Genomic DNA, 14,930 nt, shown 5'->3' with positions numbered 1-14,930 from the left:
GTTTGGTTGCTGGGCGTTTACTGATTGTAGAGATACCGAACATGATTGGTCCAAAGTTTTTTTAATAATTAAAAGTTGACAGAAAATGATCTGTTTCAGAAGATTGACAAGCGGCCGTGAAACTAGACGAAGGACACGATGGACTTTATTTAATTATGTTTTAATTCCACTTGAACATAAAGGAGCTAGTTTTAATCAGCGGAATGTTTTTGTGTGAAAGGAGTCGATGTTTGTTTAAAATGTCTGATTTCCGGTCTATAAATACATTTTAACGGCGGCTCGTCGGGACAGCTGGTGAGTTGCTAACGGTTTATAACGGCTAAGTATGACGTAACTGTTGGAAAGTATTTTATCTTTAACAGTCATTTTTAATTCTTCTTTAAAAACGAAAAGCTAATCTTTCAAACTAGGTATAACATGTGTGTATTGATGTCTGCAGTCAAAAGAAAAAACATCTTTTATTTGTTAATTAATCTAAACGGGTATATTTGGGGTCGCGTGCATCCTCCGCGTGTTAAAAGATTAAAGGACAGAACGAAGGAGAAGGATAAACGAGGTGAGTTTAGTACTCCATCCTGATGACGTCATCCTCTGCCGATCACACACCTGATACCACTCACAAATATTTAAGATATATATGATTCACTTTATTGAACATTATCCTTCAGTTTGTGACGTAAAGACTCACAACACTTCAGTTAAAACTAAAGGAATCATAACTCATTAAATATGTTTCAGTTGAATTTATAATAATAAAATCATTTTTGTTAGTTGATATAACCACGTGTCCTCCACACCTAGCAGCTCTGATGAACGGGCTTCAGGTCAGGTGGTTTACAGGGTCCTTCAACATGTCATAGCCTGCTGGGACAAATAACGGGATCTTTTATTCACACATGTAGTTCACTTTATTTCCCTGTTTATTCCTCTTTTTATAAACATATTTAATCAGATATGTGTTGAACAAGAGAATCACATTTTATGTTTCTGCTGCTGTAAATAACCTGAATAATTTATTATTTATACTTTGTACACAGGTGCATGTCCAAAGCCATCGGTCACCTCACTTAAGTCAACAAAGGACTGGTCTCTGCTGCAGTGTGAAGTTTATGGAGCTTCTCCTCGACCTGAAGTGGAGTGGAGGAGCAGTTCTGGAAACATCCTTAATGCTACAGAAGCACAGGTCACAGAAAGAGGAGGCAGCTACGACATCATCCTCAACACCACTGTGACCAAGACCGACCACTACAGCTGTGTGGTCACACAGAATGAGTTCTGTCATCAGATTTCCTCTAAGATCTCTGTGTACATCCACGGTGAGATTCTTCCTTTCAGTGATTTATTGTGAATATAATTTAAAACATACTGTGTTCTGACTGAAATCTGAGTATTTGATCTCAAAGCAGTTTAAAAAAAGGATGAAGTCACGTTGACCCATCAGGTAAATGTTTCCACCTGAGAGAAAAATGTAAATCTAAACTGTGACTCTGTTTGATTTATTACCATTAATAGGAGAGATGATGAACAGGGACAGGTAATAAATAAACTATCACACATAAACAAAGTCCCAGTGAGCTGTAGTGAACATCTGTGTTGTCATTCTATCAGCTGATTGTGCTGAATAAACACAAATGATACAAACAGTCACAGGATGAAATGAGGCTGAGATTAATTTCATGTTCAGTCTGAATCTCTGTTGTTTTAAACATCAATGATTCTAAACTAACACTAAATGAGATGTTAATAATGTGCTGCTGAATTCTCAGTGTTACATTTTCTTATTGTTAAAGGATGATAAACATTGAGGAGTGCAGCATTAAACACATTCTATCTAAATGATATCTAGTTTATATTAAACCATAAAAAAATCACTTTTAACACCCGATAATATCTCAACGACTTCTTCCCCTCTGTGCATGGACTGAAGGTCAGACCTGATGAGTCTCCTCGTCTCATTCTACTTATTAGAGACAAAACTCACCTGACAAGTCCAGATCAACATCTGATTTCAAGATATGAAACACTAAAACAAAAGACCTGAAGTGCTTGTTAGGAGTAAAATATTGTCAAATAGAGAAAGCTAAATGTAGTTGTTGAGTGAATATAATATTTATGATTAATAACTCATAATAAAAACATTTACAACCAGAATTTTATCAGGTTCTGAAAAGTCTGTGAGCTGATTTTCATGGATTAGAGGATATAATCAGTAGAATTCACCTGGAGCGAGTGCGAGGGGGTGGTGACGTTTATTCCTGCTGATGTTTCTCTTTATTACTGAGGTCGTCATTAAAGGGGATGTTGGACTGGACTAAACTAAAATGAGACATTGATGTTTGTTATATTTTTCTCTCCCTGCTTCATGAAAGGTGAAAATCTGAAAAACACCTGAATAAATTCAGTCCAACACAACACCTTCAGTCTCTCTGACCTCAGTTCTAAAACATAGAACTGTAATAAAAAGGTGATGACAGCGTGATAAAAGTAAACTTAGTGATGGATCAGCTGTCTCAGATTATACAGGTGAACTTAATAAAAGGACTGTTGAGTGTTTGAATCATCAACACAGCTGAGCTCTGATGTCACATCACTTTATATCCAGTGTTTCATGTTTAACCACACATTTAGAGAACTTTAGTTTGGATAGAAGATTTCACAACTAAAGTAGAGTCAAGATTTGAAGAGTTGTCCAAACGTCTTCTCTGTGTCCGTGCTTCTTCATGATGAGAGTCAGAAAAAATGTTTTTAGTCAAAGTTAAACTCCAACTCAAATGTGATGTTGCCATGACGACTGCTCTACAAAGATTCACATTGTTTAGCTCCTTTTCTTTATTAGAACCTTTAAACATTCTGTAATCTGAGTCTCAAACAGCCCCGTGAACATTTAGAATGTTTGATTGTTTAAAGAACATTTTTCCTTTTTGTGTTTTCAGAACCAGAGGAGTCTAAGACTTGTATAAAAGAAAACTCTGTGCAGAACCACGATGACTCTCCAGATGTTTCTAACATTATTCATCACTGTGTGAACATCTGTCTGATAACACTAAAGGGGTTTAAAAAAGACACAAAAAGGACTCAGAGATTACCGTAACATCTGGTGTATAGACGCACTTTTAATACCTGTTGTTTCATCTTTATACACCGGTGGGACCAACATAGCAGTATAAAATAGTGAAACACGTCATTACAGCGTGTGCAGCAGCCACCATCACACACTGCGCTCGACCTGACGTCATTAAAAACACATCCCCGTTCAGTGTGTATTGAAAGCTGGTTGCACGCTGTGTTGGGAAAGACAGCGACACAGACCAGTCCGTCTGAGCGACTTTTTCACATCTTTACTCCCTCATGAGGTCATAATCAGGACTTTACAGAAAACGGTGGTTTATGGTTCTGTAAATAAACCGTGTGGAGTGTTTTGATTGAAAGAGTCCTATATTCAAGTTAAAGAGTGACCAGCGGAGTCGGGCAGAGAGCTCGGGGTCTGTGCTTCACCACTTTCCCTGCAGGCTGAGAACTCGAGTACCGTACTGTAGCTAGTAGAAGAGCAAACTCCACAAAGAGAAAACAGACAGAACTAAAAGAGTGACACACAAACTGCACGCTGTAGACTTCACTGAACACGATAGAAATCATCACACAGGAAGACAGTTTAAACTTTGTTTCTCTCTGAGAGACCTTCAAAAACAGACAGCGTCTTATATACCAGATGTTACTGTAGATCAGGATCATAAAGTTGTGCCAAAAAGAAACAAATTGGTGAATCAAAACTGATCAGAATACAGGAAAAGAGACGTTTGATGCTTTACATTTTCTGTGAGAGACCCCCAGAGACCCCCCCCCCAAGAGACCCCTTCATCCCCCTCAGCTGATGGTGCCAGATACTAAACAGGTTGACTTTGGGTTGAGAACCACTGTATTATAGAGAAGTCAATCTGAGCAGTGAAAAGATTCAGGATCAGGATTTGTTTTTCACTTTAAGCCCTGAATGTGTTTTTAAAATATAAATGATAAGATATTAAAAATACTAAACTTTCCTTTAAGAGTGATGAACATGTTGGATTAAAAACAGAAACTGTGTCACAGAGAAAACCTAATTATCCTCTGTTCTACATTCAACACTTTGAACTGGTTTGAATGAAATAAGAAATAGAATAAAGAAAAGTAGAAGACCTGCGTTAGAAGGTCCCTTTGTAGAAACATCAGTAAAATGTGTTTAAGAAGTTTATAATGTATTCTTTGATTCTGTGTCTTTAAATGTAAGATTACAGTAATCAATCATTTTATTAATGTAGAGGCATAACAATAATTACAATCTGAAGTAGAAATAGAAGATAAAATGGAAATGAAATCACAGGAAAGTATTCAGGACTGAAAGAAGTTTGACTTTCTTAAACACAGAGTGTAAACTCCACCACCAGGGGGCGCTCGAACAGTAACAAAAGAGGCGGGGAATCATGGGAGTGATTCTCTCTGCTACCTCCCCTCCTCTGATGAAAACAAACTCTGAGTTGACCGTAGTCATGACGACCGGGTGAAACCGACCTGAGGAGGAGATTATGTTTACAGACGAGCTGATGTATCGGAGATTAATTTACATGATGTTTTTATCACAGCAGCTTTCAATAACAGCTCAGGCTTACTGATGCAGCCGTCTTTAAGGTAACATCCGATGTTTCCACGGCAACGATAAACATGGCGACACAACAAGACACGTTCTGTTACAACTCTAACATTACAGATTTCTCTGGCTTTGATAACTGTTGGAAATATTTAAGGTAATGTAAGAAATCAACAACAAATATATATATATATATATATATATATATATATATATATAACAAGTTTAGTCAATTTTTAATTAATTTAGATATTTTAGTGTAAAAATAAAATTCTTCATGTTGCACCTTTAAGAAGCAAAGAAAAACCTAAAGGTAAAATTACTGTTAGAGCACTTCAATAAAAAGTGTCAGAAAAATAAACTATAAGTATAAAAAAGTTTATTATTTAATGTTTATTTTCTGTTTTCTAAGAGTCAGTTTTATAAATGTTGAATAATTATCAGTAAACAGTGGTGAGATGAAGTCCAGATGTGATGTGTGTAAAGATCCAGATGTTGACGAGCAGGAGGTGAAGATGGTCCTTTGGGTGCTCAGAGTGTGCTCACATGTAAACAGTGTGAAGTGGATTCAAAGTTTGTCGGTGCTGATGAGCAGCTCGTCTCAGAAACAGGACGAAGCTCCAACATCAGCCTCCTCACTGCTGAGAGCCAAAAACCAAAAGGAGGCTGAGAGCCGAGCAGGAGGAGACTGAGCATCAGAGCAGAGCTGACGTCACACTGCTCACACACACACACACACACACACACACACACACACAGACACAGAGACACACACACACACACACACACACACACACACACACCCAACAGAGACACACACACACACACACACACACACCTGCTGTTCTCTGTGTGTCCAATGTGACGTCCAGTCTGATCTGAGTGTGATATGAAACTACACTCTGAGTGATACACAAACTTTTTGTTTCTGTTTCAGGTTCTTCACCTGGATATCGTGATATCTTTGGTCTGAGAATTACTTTGGTTGGTTTAGTTTTTGTGGCTGTTGTGCTGGGTTTTGCATAAAGCGTCACTGTATAAATCGTAAAAAGGTAAGATTAAATCATTTGCATCAGCATGTCCATGATAAAAAACAACTCTTTAAATGTCTTCTTTTAGAGTCTTGACAGTAGATTTATCTCCTCAGTCGTGCAGTCTGTTTTTTTACTCTCAGTCAGATTCTTGAAAATTATGTTTTTCTTCCCACAGGTTCAAATGCAGATTCAGTCTTCCAGTGGACTCTTGCAGCCATCTAAAACAACTCTGTGAAGTATGTGTGACCTTAAGTATTACTGGATTACATGGAGGGCAGAGGGGTGGCTCTGAATCAAGTTCAACATAAAGTTAGAGAGTATTTAGAGCTGTATTGGGCTTTATGAAAGTGTTCATCAACTTGTTAACTCAGGCTTTCTGCTTCAGGCTCTGAGCATCGACGCTTCTTCTGCACAAAATGGAATGATCACAGGCTGTCTGCTTCTGTCAGTTTATATATAACTTTAGTTTGAAGTTGTAACGTTTTTTTATTTTATTGTTGTGTCACATACATTTATATGCCCAGCCCGCGTGGGCTTACGTGACACCATAAATTAAAATGTTCCAGGATCAGAGTGCACTCGGTAAACTATATTCATTGTCAAGAAACAAAAAGAGAAAGTCAAACTAATTAAACAGAATATCCTGTCTTCTATTCCAGGTGTTTGAAAATGTTCAAACTTCAGAGAGTTATGCAACTGTTGAATTTATTTTTACCATATATGTTATTTTTCTTTTATTATCACTTAATCTTTCTGTTCATATCATATAGTCAATACGACTTTAGTTTTTTTGTGCTTTTACATATCCTGTCAATCCTACACACACCCGCGGTGCCTATGCACCTGTGAGGTCAGGATAAGTGTGCCATACTTTGAGCAAAACCACATACGAGCTCGTAGTTGTATAGCGTTTCTGTGAATCTGCCTGGTTCAAGCTAAAACTACATATGAACTTAGTATCACCTGTGGATGTATCACGTTTCTGTGAATATGAATTGTTGAGGTTTTACAGAATCTTGAAAAAGAGACCGTCTGGCTATAAACACGTTGTGGAAAAGCTGATCGAGGTTCTTTTTTACTTTTCTAAAGGACTCCACGTCACTCTGACTTTTGAATCCCCATTTTGGGACTTAGTCTCTGAGACCAAGATCTTTTAAAACCTCAAGTGTCTACACTCTCAGGTTTAGACTTTGGTCTTTGTGTTTTGCTTTTTATATTTTTATATTTTTACTTTTACTGTTTTGTATTTGCATTTGGAATATCATCTGAAGTTTTTTAAATAAATTTTCGGAAACTTTTTGAAATCATTTTCTGACTGAAATCATTCACACCACAAAGACTGGAGTCTCCCTTAAGGACCCCGTGAACCTCGGAAGGTAAGCTTGAGCAGTCACACCACGGCACACTTCTACTGACTTTTACTACACACCTCATACACACCTAACATCCCAGTAGGGAGAGACTACAGTTATTCCCTCTCCGGGGGGTAATCTAGAGTCCTGTACCAGGGGTTATTCTTGAATCTAATTATTCTAGAAATGAATGTTAGGCAGATAATCCTGGGGCTGTGTGATTATAACAAGTCCTCTCTCCTCCAAAAGGTGTTAGAGTAATTTTACAAAGCTCCTGGTACTAGGAAAGAGGAGACTAGCGGCTGATAGGGAGAGAGCTCTCACTTAGTTCTAGGAAAGAGGAGACTAGTTAACTAATGGGTGGTGAGCTTCAGTGAGCTGTAGTAAAGTTATTCACCCCTTTTTGCATGTCCAGGACATGTTACAAAACAAAATGAGCAAGTTTAAACACATCAAACTGAAACAGCCATTCCAGTTTTTACACATCTGTCCTCCATAATATTTCAGAATTTTGACGAGCTACTTTTTTTTTGTATTTTGTGATGGACTTTTAACACATTTTTATGTAAAAGACTTGTCTTTTTTTTTTCTTTTTTTTTATACCTTTTTTAGTGTTTGACCAAATCAAAGTCAAATACCTTTATTAATTAGATTTTATCTGTGGTAGCATCTATTATCACTTATTGATCGTGTTCTCTATGATTTTACTGCCAATCCAGCTATTGAATTAAAATGGAACAGGTTGAAAAAGGAGCTAATTAAACTTAACTTACAATAAAGTTCCAGTTTTATTAAAGTGTCTCAAAACAATATGAAATCTCTCTCCAGTCCAACATGTTAAAGTGTCTTTGAGCAACACACTGAACCCTGTGTGTGTTCGTGCCATTAAAAAGTGCTTTATAACTGCTGTAAACATAAATAATCAAAGTGCTTTATAACTGCTGTAAACATAAATAATCAAAGTGCTTTATAACTGTTGAAAACATAAATAATCAAAGTGCTTTATAACTGTTGTAAACATAAATAATCAAAGTGCTTTATAACTGCTGTAAACATAAATAATCAAAGTGCTTTATAACTGTTGAAAACATAAATAATCAAAGTGCTTTATAACTGTTGTAAACATAAATAATCAAAGTGCTTTATAACTGCTGTAAACATAAATAATCAAAGTGCTTTATAACTGCTGTAAACATAAATAATCAAAGTGCTTTATAACTGCTGTAAACAAATAATCAAAGTGCTTTATAACTGCTGTAAATATAAATAATCAAAGTGCTTTATAACTGCTGTAAATATAAATAATCAAAGTGCTTTATAACTGCTGTAAATATAAATAATCAAAGTGCTTTTTAACTGCTGTAAATATAAATAATCAAAGTGCTTTATAACTGCTGTAAATATAAATAATCAAAGTGCTTTATAACTGCTGTAAACATAAATAATCAAAGTGCTCGTAGCTCTGAAAAGTTCAGAATAACCAACATGTAGAATTAAAACCATAAAACTTCAGTTTATGCTGAAAATAAATGATGAGTGAATATTTTGCAGCTGAAGTCAAATATAATGTGATGAAGGTTTTATTTTTGTGTTACTGATATTAATAATGATGAGTCTGTGTGAAGTGAACATTAGAACCTTCAGGATTTATTAACCAGCGAACCCTCTCATCCCCTGCACTCCCAGTTTAGGTTTCAGACGCTTCAGACTGCCACGAGTCACAGACCATGATTACAAACAATCACTGGTCCCAAGTGTGATTCCATTATTACATTTATAAAGTTAAAAAAACATAGCCCCCCCCCATACCCCCAAACTTTACTGCTCAGAAAATGTTGTCTTGTTTGTCATCATGTTTTCTTTGTTGTGAAGACAAAGACAGTTTTCCACATGGTGACAAAGAAAGTCCTAACCTGTTTGAGGACTGTTGATTCAGACTGCTTTAGTTTGAGCCCGGTGTAAACTGGACTCTGACTGTTTCCTGTTGTTGACTGAGAGGTTTGACTTCATCAACGTTCATGTCTGTTCACGCTGTAGACTGGTGATGATGATGATGATGATGATGATGATCTTGGAGGTATCAAGTCATTTCACACAGAGCTTCTTCATTTCTGTACAAACGTTTGAATAAAACATGAAAAATGTCAAACTGTGTCTTCTGACTGTCGAACACTGAAGTGATTTTTACTGACAAGAAACAAACAAAGCAGCTGCTCTCAGAGTTTAATTCACACACTTTAACTTTTGTCCTCTGACTTGATTTGAGGATAACAAGAGGAAACTTTACAGACTGAATAACGTGAGCAGTGTAAATAAATACTACACGCTGTAGGCTTTTATGAAAATGTAAATGTTAGGAAGGGTTCAAATTTATTGGGTGACTATCACCATGGGCCTCGGGTCAGGATGCATGAACTTCAGTTATGGTTTATTTCTTTAAATTCAAGTCAAAGGTTCAATAAAGGGGGAAACAAAAATGAAATAAACACACATAGTTCAAACTTCAGAGTGAAGGTGAAGAGGAGCGAGAGCAGTCTTTAAATGAGCAGTGATCAGGTGAATTCTGATAGAGGACAAACAACAACCAATCAATGAAGGGGAAGGAGAAACCAGGAAGTGAACTGAGGTAGGTGAAGAAGGGAAGTGAGATAAAATAGTGATCTTTACTACAGTAAATTAACTCTAAAAAGACTGTTATAAACTTCCAGGTGGGATTAAGGGTTAAGTGTTGCTTTATGTGTTGATTCAATTATTTAAATATATAAGTTTAAGATAGTTTCAACATAGGAGCTCGACAAACGGGATGTTTTCTAGAGACTTGGCTGCATGAAAACTCGCCATCTGCAGCATTAGAGGTACCTGGCTATCAAATCTTCAGAAGAGATAGAGTGACATCAAAGGGAGGCGGGGTCATGGTTTATGTGAAGGATAGAATTCAATGTAATGAATTAACTTGGTTAAATTGTGAGCTGAATGTATTGGCTTGAATATCACTTTGTCACCACAAATGTCTTTTGTCCTGATTGTAATTTACCGCCCACCCTCTGCAAATAATGCATTTTATGAAAAGTTCCAAAACATGCTTGTAGAGTGCAATTTAAAAAAGAGGTGATAATAATGGGCGATTTTAATGTTAATTGGGAAGATAAGGCTACTAGAAAGAACCTCAAACAAATAACTGATGGTTTAGATCTCTCACAGCTGATCAAGGGTCCAAGAAGAATAACCCAATCCACCAGAACTCAGATTGACTTGGTATTTAGTAACAGACCTGAGAGAATGACTAAATCTCTCAATATGATCACTGGGATATCTGACCACAATCTTATTCTGGTGATCAGAAAATTAACAAAAATGAGATTTAGCCCCTCAATTGCCAAAGAGAATGAATCTCTTAGAATTCCTAAGAACAAGCAGGAATGTTTTAAAAACACTATAAATAGCGTCAATTGGATGATTTGCTCTTCGGAAAAAACTTGCAGGAGGGCAGTCAAATATTCTCAAGTAAAGTGCATAGTGTCATCACAGAATTCTCCCGTAAGTTTAAGTATAGGAATAAAAAGAACAATCTTCCCTGGATAAATGCAGATATTTTAAAACTGATGAAAGAGCGAGATCTGGCACTGAAAATGGCCATTAAGACCAGATTGTTCCACGACAAATTCATTTTGCCATGTTAAGAAATAAGGTGATAACAGGGTTGAGGAAGGCTAGGGCTGATTCTTTTATGACAATAATTAATGAGGCGAGGGGAAACTCTAAATTAATATGGAGTCAGTTAAAAAAGCTCCTGGGTCAACAAACCAAAGCAGGAAAACAAATTGAACTTAGCCTGAATGGAAACCTGACGAAGGACCCAGCTGAAGTAGCTGGAGCTCTTAATCGATACTTTGTCGATTCTGTAGCAACTATTGCACAGAGCTTCTCTGCTAAGCAGGTTAATCTGTGCTTGGCAAACAAAACAGAGCCAGCTTTCCATTTTATAAATGTTAGTGAATCAAAGATCACAGAAATGATTAGATCCCTCAAGCCATCAAAAGCAAAAGATGATTTTGGGATGGACACAACAATGGTTAAGGATCTTGGTGCAGCATTAGCCAAACCCATCACCAAAATCATTAATCTCTCAATATCACAGGGTGAATTCCCAAGGGTGTGGAAATCTGCCGTTATTTCACCAATGTACAAATCTGGTGATCCCCATTCACCCTGCAATTATAGGCCCATCAGCATTCTTCCTATTATGTCTAAAGTTGCAGAGAAATGAGCGGCTGAGCAAATTATACATCACCTGAACAACAGCTCTTATCACCTGCATCCAATGCAGTTTGGATTCAGATCCAACCACTCAACAGAGACAGCTAATTGCTTCCTCATTGAAAAAATTGTTGGTGCTGTCTTTCTGGATCTCAGAAAAGCATTTGACACTGTAAATCACAGGGTTCTTCTATCTAAGTTATCCACTTTTAATTTCTCTGCTGATGCACTTAAATGGGTAGAATCATATCTCTCCAACCGCTCTCAAAGTGTGTGAACACCCTCTGCTTGTCCACGGGCGTTCCGCAGGGATCTATACTGGGCCCACTTTTATTCTTCCTGTATGTAAATGACCTGCCATCTGTGTGTCCTGAGGTTAACATTCAAATGTATGCTGACGATACAGTTTTGTATGTGCATGGTTTAACAAAAGCAGAAGTTGCTTCAAAACTAACAACCGCAATGGTCAAAATTACAGCATGGCTTAATCAGTGCTGTCTCCAACTTAACGTGTCTGAAACTGTTGGTATGTTCTTCACTAAAACAAATGACTCAAACCAGATATCCGATCCAGATATACTTGTGTCAGGAGAAAAACTACAGATTGTAAAAGAATTCAAATACCTTGGCATTATACTTGACTCCAACCTGAACTTTAAAGCACATGTAAAAAAAAGTCTGTAAACAAATTAAATTTAACCTTGCCAACTTCAGATTTATCAGAAACTCCATGTCTACTGAAGCAGCCAACATGTACATGCATTCAATGATTTTCTCATATATGACCTACTGTATGACAAGCTGGTCTCAGGCAAGTCCCACCACATTAAAACCACTACAGTCTTTGAATAAACAGACAATAATAGTTTTAGACAATAAACCAAAGCAATTCCACCACTGTTCAATCCTCAGAAAATACAACCTCCTGAGCTGGGAGAACATGATTAAACACAAAAATGCTCCTTTATAAAATCTCCCATGGTTTGGCCCCTCCCCCACTCAGAGAGTTTGTAAGCATATGAACAACCACACATCACTTCAGGAGGGGTGTCTCAAGAGGCGACTGCATTATTCCTCTAAGGAAGTGTGTTTTTAGTCAGTCGGCCTTTTCTGTTCCAGCCTCACGTGAATGGAACAACATCCCAACAGTTATCAGAGAGAGCAACACATATCGTTCATTTAGTTCACATCTGAAACACTGGCTATTTGATAACCACATCTGCCAGCACTAAACCTGTTCCGCTCGCTGCTGCCCCCTTGTGTCTGGTTGTTGATGAATGTGTGCTGTTTTTTAAATGAATGTTTCCTGCGTGTTGTTGTCTGTTGAGGTGAGCTTCAGGTATAGCTCACTCAATGTTTTTCATGTGGCCTTGTGTAATTTGTAATTTCTACGTGTTTATTGTATATTGTGTTACATGTTGTTTTGTTGTGTGCACGTTACAGTTACTTTAGTAGGTTATTGGATACGTGCTTTTACTAATACTTGTTTTTGTAGCTTTTAGCAATGTTTGAATTTTTTTTGTTTTTTTAGGGAGCCTTTTATAAAATCTGTCCAGGGACAACAGATGAAAATTAGCCTTTTGGCTAACTCTGGCACATTTACAGAAATGTTTATTAATATGCAATGTCCCTGTAAAATAAAAATAAAATAAGATATAAAACGGCACAGTGTTACATTTAATTTTAAAGAATATGATGAATTCCTGTTTGAAGTTAACCATCAGAATTATTAAACATTTTTTAAATTATTTAACAAAACATCTACTGCAGTTAAAATGTAAAATAATTCAGCTGTAACTTTAATACAAAAATATGAGACAGAAATAAAAGAGAAACACAGTGACCGTTTAGCTGCTCTCTAAATAGTTAAACTTAAAAAAATCACTTTTGTTTCATTGAGCTGATAAATGTTCAAACTTATTTGTTGGGGATTGTGCTACAGTATTGTGAGAAGGTTTTATTTATTCATTCAGACTTTTATTGTTTGTGTTTTCGACATAATACTTTTATTTTGAAGGACGATCATCGAAAGTGTTGCTAGGAGATCATCGTGTTAGTGACGTCACAGCAGCGTCCTCTGAAGTGCCCGTCAGTGACGTCACGTTGAATGTTCAGATCAACAACTATGAAGCTTCTTCCTCTCGTGTGTCTCTGCGTCGTGACTCGGTCTGGAATAACGTTTGCTGATGAAAACGGTGAGAAAAGTAACGGCTCATATTTACTCTGAACTGTTTGAGATTGAAATGGATGAAAAATAAATGTAAAAAATGTTGAAACATGAAGTCTGGAGACAGAAAAGTAGGAAGTTTATCAGCGGAGGGGAGATAACGTTAGCACCGGAGACTGTTAGCATCGATATTTAGCTCCGTTTGAAACTAAAGGACATTAATACAGAAATATTAAAACATCAACCTCCACAGCTCGGGTGACGTCATCACATTACAGCCGTTTAACAGACATGCGCAGTGTGATGCTCGTCTCTCTGGGAGTAGATGTTGGAGGGCGTCTCCTCCATCCTGCAGAGAGAAAACTGCAGCATCACTCACATATTATGGACCATGATCAATTACAGATAATACAACATGGATGTGAGTCCACTGTGTGAGGGAGTATCAGAGTTTAATGAAGTTTTTAATGAATTATGAAATAAGAGTCAGAATAAATCAAACTAAAAGAAGAAGCAGAGAAAGAAGTTTCACCTCCTTCTCCTCAGAAATCTCAGATTCAAAGAGTTTAATCGGCTGATTCAGAGACACTTTGACTAAAGAAACGTATGAATACTGATGTAAACATTCACTAGTCTCTGTTCAGAAGTGTGACATGTTTGTTTTTTATCTTTGATATCAGATGAATGTGTAAAGAAAAGGATCAGGAGACAGAAACATCAACATGAGGGTTTATAAATGAGATAGATGGTTAAATATGATGAATATGTGTCACATAGTAAAATGTAAACGACTGTGAAGACGCCCGAGTTCAGTGGAAATGATTTCATGATGACATTTAGCTACACAAAGATAAACAGTGAGATTATTATGATCAGAAACTGACATTAGATTATCACACAAACTTAACTTTATTTTTCTGCATGTAAACAAACTGATTCATCCTCGTGTTTCTGTCTCAGGTGGAGTGGTGGTGAAAGAAGACAGTGATGCTGTGTTACCGTGTTCCCTCAGCACCAAGGAGAACATCGAGACGAAGCTGTTTGACTGGAAGAAAGACGATCACAAGGAGGTGTTCATGTACGACGGAGGAGATTATTACGCTCACGGCCTTTCAGGTCAAGACAAACAGTTTGAAGGTCGAGTCTCACATTTTAACGACGAGCTGAAGAACGGTAACGCCTCCATAAAGATCAGGAAGACCAAGGTGGCCGACAGTGGAAACTACACCTGTTTTTTTCCTCGTCTGCAGCCGAGTCAGATGTTCCACATTGAGCTGGTTGTTGGTGAGTTTTCTGGTTCAGTCAGACGTGTTTGAAGAGTCCCAGGTGGATTTCAAATAAACATCTGGCAGGTGTTCATCCCCACAGAGCTGCAGCCACATCTGGAGAGACACAGTTTGTATCAGACATGAAACACGTGATCCATAATGTCACTCTGCACAGCCACAGTTCAGCTCTACACACATTATAAAGGCAGCACATTTACATTCTTCCTCCAG

At 37.2% G+C, this 14,930-nt stretch overlaps 1 protein-coding gene across 8 annotated transcripts in view; it reads left to right on the top strand.

Moving 5' to 3' along the window:
* Positions 1-14,930, top strand: part of LOC110003756 (V-set domain containing T-cell activation inhibitor 1) — a 195,282-nt gene that overhangs the window by 165,283 nt on the left and 15,069 nt on the right. For 2 of the 8 annotated variants that reach the window (XR_010666464.1, XR_010666461.1), the window contains exons 1-2: positions 13,303-13,459; positions 14,392-14,715. The exons of 4 other annotated variants lie outside the window; for them this stretch is intronic. The gene's annotated coding sequence lies outside the window, so the exon portion shown is untranslated. Of the gene's footprint in view, positions 1-13,302; positions 13,460-14,391; positions 14,716-14,930 lie in introns of those variants that run through there. 2 more of the 8 variants (XR_010666463.1, XR_010666460.1) reach the window with 2 other exon arrangements.

This window comes from Labrus bergylta, chromosome 5 (genome assembly GCF_963930695.1).
Source record: "Labrus bergylta chromosome 5, fLabBer1.1, whole genome shotgun sequence".
Classification (NCBI taxonomy): domain Eukaryota; kingdom Metazoa; phylum Chordata; class Actinopteri; order Labriformes; family Labridae; genus Labrus; species Labrus bergylta.
This window is presented reverse-complemented; position numbering and strand designations above follow the sequence as displayed.